Source organism: Vicugna pacos, unplaced genomic scaffold (assembly GCF_048564905.1).
Source record: "Vicugna pacos unplaced genomic scaffold, VicPac4 scaffold_165, whole genome shotgun sequence".
Classification (NCBI taxonomy): Eukaryota; Metazoa; Chordata; class Mammalia; order Artiodactyla; family Camelidae; genus Vicugna; species Vicugna pacos.
Genome location: NW_027328845.1, coordinates 77,027 through 84,460, shown reverse-complemented (window position 1 = coordinate 84,460; position 7,434 = coordinate 77,027). Strand labels below are relative to the sequence as shown.

Here is a 7,434-nt window from a genome sequence, read left to right as displayed (position 1 = left end):
TCAGCTGATAAACTTCCGTGCATCCCTGGGGACAGGATTGTCATAAAATGCACCATGGATTGATCCTCCTCCTAGGAAAGGAACCGTAGTGCTGTCATTAGGTTTGAGCAGGGGTGGGTGGAGGATCTCAGAAGAGTTGTTTCAGCACACCAATAGAATTCTTGGCCACCGTGACCACGAAAGACAAGTCCCCTGCCATCCCGGTAGGCACTTGGGCTCCTGACAAAAGCTGGGCTCAGTAAAGGGTTGAGTAGAAGGCACAGACCTGAGGGATGCCCCAGCAATAGGCAGGAGGTAGGGCCTGGTTTATACTGCTCTGGGTGTATCCCAGACTCATCCGAATACGAAATCAGAAATTTGCAAAACAGCAGAGCTGGGGTGGATCATCTACTCCAGACTCCTCACCTTACAGTTAAAAGGGTGGCAACCCTGACAGGCAAAGCAACGTGCTAAAGGCAGAGCGTGGAAGTCGCAGTGCCAGATGAAACGCAGCGTGCAACCCCCGTTCAAGGCCGCTGACTCTGAAGACGGGGCCAAGGTTTCCAATGAGGAGAATAAGACAGTGTAAATACTTTGTTCCCCCTAAAACCCCAAATGTTTTTTAAAGGCACAAAAACTCACCTTAACTAGATCTCTTCTGAGGGGGCTCTCTTCTGCTTCTTCGTCTTTCTGTCTCCATTTCCCTCTCTCAGACACAAACACATTCAGTTTTGTGAAAGGGGACTTCCTTCCATACAAAGACAGACTTCACATCTTCAGAAAGATACCTGAGAAAGCACGTTTCTCAATTCAAGTCTTTGTGTGAGTTCTGGGCAACTGGCTTATTTTCTAGAACAATCGGTAGTTACAAAATCAGGAAATCATCTTCCACAAAGGCAGAGTTCTGGTCCGTGTTGATAAAGTTGGGGATGTCACATTTCATGAGTCTGTTCGGCTCCTCCTCTGGCCACCTGCTGCATCTGATGGCTTCCTGGAGCCGAATAACACTGTAAAGGGCTATGGTAGGGATACCAGCTTTGGCCTTGTCCAAGTGGTCCACTTCATTGATGTAGCAGTGAAAGAGGGACCTAGATTCGTCATTGCACTGCCAGAGAACACCTTGGGCAGCAGCGGTCTTCCAAAGTCTGACACAAAGCTGTTGAGTCTAAATCTCTTCTCGGGAGACTCTGCATTGCTACAAAGAAAACCAAAATAAAATATCGTTCACAGTGTAGCTCGGTGACCTGAAGAATCATAGTTTTTGCCATCTACTGAGAGTAAATCCCTGCACAGAGCATGCTGACATGCACTGGGATTGAAAGACATCACTTCTGAACACATAAAATTAAACTCAAGGCAAAAGTCTAAAGTGAGGGCCCATGGACCATCCTAAAAAGACATCGTTCCCTGAGAATCCTCAATATTGGTGCCTCGCACACCAGTGTTTCTCCGTGGGACACTCAGATCTCTTCATCAGGATTCGTTAAAGTGCTTCTTAAAATGCAGAATCCTGGGGTGCACACCCTCAGAGTCTCCAGAGGTAGCGACTGGTAGTCTGTATTTTCATAGCCACCAGGATAACTAAACATGCTCAGGTTTAGCACCGCAGTCTACATCGGGTCACCTGAGCATCGACAATTCTGTCTCACGGGATGGGGGGTGCCATGTGTGTCAGGGTGCTGTCCTACCCATGTGTCTCCCCTGATTCTCAGAACTGACAGTGCTGCCCCATTGGGCACGAAATACCACCGTTTCACAATGCATACGCAGGGCGCCCGACTGAAAAACAATCAGTGATAGGAGAGGGGACAAAACTCAGCTTCCTGTTACCTTGTTTCACTTACTGTGGGACGAGTGATCAATTCAAGGGTAATAAATCAGTGAATGAGTGAATAACATGACTCGCGTTAGTCCCACGAGTGCCTGGAAGAGCAAGCCTGGGCACATTGAGAACCATAACAGCCCATCTACTTAAATGTCATCCTCCACAGATCTATGTAAAGGTTACTTCCACCCAGGCAGTGACTCCAGAAGGGCAAGAATCATGTATGAACACACTCTCAAATCCAGAACAGAACCTGACAACAATTAGGCTCTGGAGTCTGTGTTTAGCGAGTGTGGAATCTCAGTGATTCCAGCTCTTACACCTTGCCTTCCCATCCCACCACACACGATATGGCCCTTATGTCCAGTTCTCCCGGGGCTGGGGCCACGGAACCCATTTATAGGACTGGAAGAATCTGATCATTTAAACCATCCCCCAGATTATCATCAAGAGTCACCTGCATTTCAGGGATCAGTAATCCCAGAAGCTTTGCAGTTCAGGCAGCTGAGGGATTTTTATATCAGCTCTGTCTTCTACTGTGACTGCCTGGGTGACATCAGACAAGGAATTCTGAAAAGCCTGAACTTTTCCTTTCAGGAATAATCTAATTAACAAATCTCGTTGACCACTCAACAAATGTGATGTGAAGATCAATGATTTTACACAGGAGTACAACATTCACTAGGTCGTGGATTTAGAATCAGAGGAAAATCATTTTAGAAAGATTGACAGAATGTAGCTTTAATGCGAATTTAAGTATTCTTACCTTTCAGTAAATCATCTTCCCCTACTTATCACTTCACCCAAGTTTAAAAGATGTCTGAGAACAGGGATGAGTGTGCCAGCAATCTGAGACCCAATAACCTAAAATGTCACCTAGGAAAAAGAGGGGAGTAACACATTTTTAAAAAGCATGGCGAGGATGGCGGGGCCATCCCCAACCCCAGACTAAGAAGCTCTGAGTAATAGCTTTCCTGCCTGCCTGGGGCATCAGCTGATGTGAAAATCCACCCAGAAACCTCACTGTCCAGCAGCTCTTCCATAACACAGGCTACACTTTCTCAGAATTAAGAATTGCGTCCAGTAACCACTTCGCTGAAGAATAAAGACAAAGGAGAACAAGAGAGTTCTGCCCCTCCCAAGGGAGAGCCCAGACCTCGGGCTGCATGCACTGCGCCCACCTCCCTGGAGAAGAATAAACTGGAGAAGGGCGTTCTGCGAAACTGGGGCAGCAAAAGTTGAGATGGGAACAAATTGACCAGCTGGCCAGGGACAGCCCCCTCCGTCGCTGCCTTGGCGGCTGCCTCAGCCCTCTCAGCCCATCCTGCCCACCTCTGGTGGCTAAGCTGTCAGGGAAATTGCTTTGCGATCTGGAGCAACAGAGGCTGCCCACAGGCCAATCTGCGGAAAAGATGGGCGCTAAACCCCCAGCTCCCGAGTGACAGGCTCCATACCCCCGCCAACACCCCGACGCCCCCGCACCCTACCGCAACCCCGGGGAAATATGACCCGAAGAAGTGTGACCTGGGAACGAGGGGCAGCAGAGGCCGCCCCCACGTCAGGCCTGCAGAGAGATTGGAGCTTATCCTCCAGCTCTCCAGGGGCAGCCCCTGTCCTCTCCACCTCCTGATCTCACCGCGCCCACCTTCCAGGAGCAATCAGACCAGGTGTGGGGTGTCAGGAGGATCTTGCGCCAGAGAGGACGTCCCCAGGCCAGGTCAGGGGAGAGGAGAAGAAGTGGCCCCATTAGGCGGGGCAGCCGGCCGTCGCAACTGCCTCTGCCCCTTGACCGCATCGGGCCCGTCTCCCAGGAGCAAGCTGACCTGGAGACGGGCATCCGGCTTCTTGGGCAGCAGAGGACGCCCCCAGGATTGTTCGCGGGGAAAAGGAGAGCAAATTGACAGGCTCCGTGCTGCAGGTCTTCTACCCCCGCCATCGCCACCCCCGCACCTTAAAGGCACCGCCCAGGGCGCCCCTCCCCCAGCAGGCTAAGTAGGACACGTGAGTCTGGTGACCTGGGGCAGGAGAGGCCACTCCCACACCAGGCCATCGGGGAGACGGGAGCCAATCCACCAGCTCCCCAAGGCAGCCCCTACCCCCGCAGCAGCCACCACTCTTGCCCATGACCTCACAGTGGCCTTCTCTAGGGAGCAGGCTGACCTGGAGATGGACGTCCGACGAACTTGGGACAACAGGGACCGCCCCCAGGGCAAACCATGGGGGGAAGTGGGAGCAAATGGACAAGTTCCATGGGAAAACCTGCCGCTGCTGCCACCACCCCCAAAGTACCAAGTCCAACTCCCGGGGTCAGGCCGACTAGGATACACGCGTCTCGTAACACAGGGCAACAGCGACCGCCCCCAGGACAAGACGCGGGGAAGATGGGAGCAAATGGGCCGCTCCCCCGCTGCAGGCCCCCGACCACCGCCACCCCTGCACCCTGACTACCCTGCCTCCCGCCCCCAGCAGGCAAAGTGGGACAGGGGTGTCCCGGGACCTGGAGCAGCAGAGGCCGCCTTCAGGCCACGCGGTGCAGACATGGAGCTAATCCACAATCTCCTCCGGGGCAGCCTCCCTATGCCTGCAGCCACCAACTTACCAGCCCCCTGACCGCACCGCACCCATCTCCCAGGAGCAAGCTCACCTGGAGTCGGACCTCAGGCAAATCTCCGGCGGCAGACGTCGCCCCAAAGCCAGGCCGTGGGTGAGAGAAGAAATGGAGCAACTCCCTGGAACACATCCCCTGCCCCTGCCGCCTCCGCCGCCGCCTCCCAGGAGCAAGCTCATCTGGAGACCCGCGTCCCGCCTCTAGGGCAGCAGAAGCCGCCCCTGGCTCCGCCTCTGGGGAGAGCGGAGCGAATTGATCGGCTCCCCCGCGGCAGCCTCCCTCCCCCCGTGGGTCCTGCACCTTAACGGCCCCGCCCCTACTCCGCACTCAGCAAGCTGAGTGGGACAGGTGTGTCCGGCGACCTGGGGAAGAAGAGGCCGCTCCCAGGCCCAGCAGCCGGGACAAGGCAGCTATTCCACCCGTTCGCCAGGGGTAGGCCCGCTCCGCCCCTCTGCCGCTGCCACCGCCCTCTGACCTAACCGCCCCACCTCCCAGGAGCAAGCTTACCTGGAGTGCAACATCTGGCGAATCTCAGGCGGCCAAGCCCCACCCCAGGCCAGGCTGCAGGGAAGAGAAGAAATCGATCGGCTTGCCCGGGCAGCCTCCCAACCGCCACCGCCGCCGCCGCCGCCCAAAAGCACTGCAATAGCCCACCGGGGTCAGGCTGACTGCAAGGATGTGCACTTGCCTTCTTATCCTGGCCAGGTCCCTGAGCACCTCCCTGCATCCCTACACTCCCTGCACCTCTGCACCCCTGCTACTCTCTGCAATTCTGCATCCCTCCACCCCCACATCCCCTGAAATGCCTGCGCCCTCCACAGCCCCTGCACCCCTTTCACCAGTTAAACTTTTGCACTGCTTACACTCCTGCACCCCTGCATGTCCCACACACCACGTCTTGGGCCTTTGGCAGAGTCTCTGCTGTTAGACCAATGCACAGTGACTCACTCTTTGCCAGTATATGATGCATCAGTGGACGTCAGGGGTTGCCTGCAGGAAGGTACATGTTCCCGGTCACTAGCCTGGGCCACTAGGGTGATCTCTGTGAGGTCACCCAGGACGGGCTCAGAGATGCTGTTCTCTGGGAAGAGAGGAGTTGAAACCGGTCTTGAGGGCAGAGCTGTGCTCACCAGGCCGTCCACGCTTCATGTTTTACACAGGGCTTCGGAGAAGTGAAATGGATCCGGCCAAGTAATACCGGCCTGCTGTGAGCCCACCTCAGTCCTGGGCTCTGAGTCAGACCGACTGGCTCCCTCAATCAGGGCCCAGTTTGGGCACCTGAATGGTCCCTTTGAGGCATCCCAACAGTTCTCAGGATGAAGTCTGGCTGCTTCCACCCCATGGCCCTCCCTCCTACTGTGCTGGCCTCAGGAAGGTTCCTTATATGGGGAAGAAGGCAGCCCACACCCTACCCCACCCCTCACCTTTCTCTAACCCAGGCTGGTGCTCTCTCTGCCCCTCAGAGTCTGGGAAGCCATCCCTCTTCAGTTATGTCCCTTCTGAGATGGACTTGCTTCCACTCAATTCTAGGCGAGGATGCACCATGGAATGCACTGGGTAAGAGAACCAAAATAAATAATTTCTTCTGTGAGGTTGTCTGTTTATCTACTGGGGCTGGGCTGTGTGTAGTTTGCTACAGCTATTGGTGTGAGAGGCTAAAACAGCCTGTGTGTCCTTGTTTTCATCTCCCCGCTGTCTTTGGGTTTTCCCTAGACACTCCTGAGACATTTACTTCTGTTAGTATTATTCCTGTTATTACACACGGGCCCTACTGACATGGAGGTAAGGTGTTGGGGGAGCGGGACAGAGCAGGGCATCTGCAGTCCTGTGATTAGTTCTCATTGAGCCTGTGCCCTGAGCTGTGACCTCCACAAGTGTGTCTCTTTCCCCCCACCCCAATTTGGGTGACACAGAAGGGATTTCCCTTCTCCCAGGTTGGTTAGGCTCTGGTAAAATAATTTCTCATTAAAAAAACAAACAAAAAACAACTTCCCCCAATGAAACACAATGTTCTGGGTGTATTTCAATACAGTTATTTTCTCCTCTCCAGGCAGGAAGCATGAGGAGTTATCCTCTGACCTTCATTCTGAGAACCGGACACGGTCCTGGATGTAAAATACATGAAAAAGAGCATGGGGCCCCTCTGACTGGCCCCCTGGAGTTGTCACACTCTGATTTCCCCACACTGAGCCTCCTGCTGGCCTCAGGGACCTGTTAAATCTGCCTGCCCCCGGGGTTCTTACAAAAGCAGGTTCTGCCTTGGGAGCTGTGACTCTCCAAGCCTGCCCGCTGTTCCCTTTGCAACCTCTCTGGGTTGGAAGCAGCTTTCCCCCTCAGTCTTCTGGGATCTAAGAAGAGCAGTGGGTTTGCAGCTCCCTCAGATTTGGTGTTATTTTCAGGACAGGAGGAAGAACTTCTGAGCTCCACACGAGCTGGACCAGAGGCTGGAATCCTCCCTTCCTCTGCCACCGTGCAATCAGTGGCTGTGGTTCTAGCCGAGTTTCTGAAGATGTGGACTTAAACACACATATCCCAGCCCCCACAGGAGCACACAGTCCCATAAATCCCCCTAGTTTCCACTGGTAACTATGGAGCCGATGGGGACACGGGTTTCTGGACCACAGAGGCCTGACTGCACGACTTGCTCCGTGGCCTATTTACGTGGTTGCTCCGGGCCTTGTCTGAAGTGGCTTGTTTACCACACCTGGTACGTGGGAAACACAAAATAAGTACTAGAACCTTCACTTTTTCTCCCTCCAGGGCCTTCAAACGTAGAAAGTAATAAGTGAACTCAGACAGCCTAGTCACCACAATGAGGTCCGTCCAGCCTGGCTCTCCTGAGTGATGGGCACTGACTTGCACCTTAACTCGGAACAGTAGGGGAACTGCCTTCCTCTAACTGGGCCTCTCCCCACACCAGGCACGCCCGCAGCTCAGACGGGGCCAGCTCCCCAACTGAGGTGTGTGCTGGTGGCTTCAGTGTGACCTGGCCCTGCCGGGACATGAACCTGCAGTGAGTGAG

The 7,434-nt window shown here is 54.3% G+C and overlaps 1 long non-coding RNA gene across 1 annotated transcript; it reads right to left on the bottom strand.

The window, feature by feature from the left end:
• Nucleotides 1–899: 899 nt before the first annotated feature.
• On the bottom strand, nucleotides 900–3,708 carry LOC140695174 (uncharacterized). Its single transcript, XR_012070870.1, has 3 exons — nucleotides 3,628–3,708; nucleotides 2,571–2,680; nucleotides 900–1,174 (listed from the first exon to the last, which is right to left on the bottom strand). It is a non-coding gene; the product is annotated as an uncharacterized lncRNA (long non-coding RNA).
• Nucleotides 3,709–7,434: the final 3,726 nt, after the last annotated feature.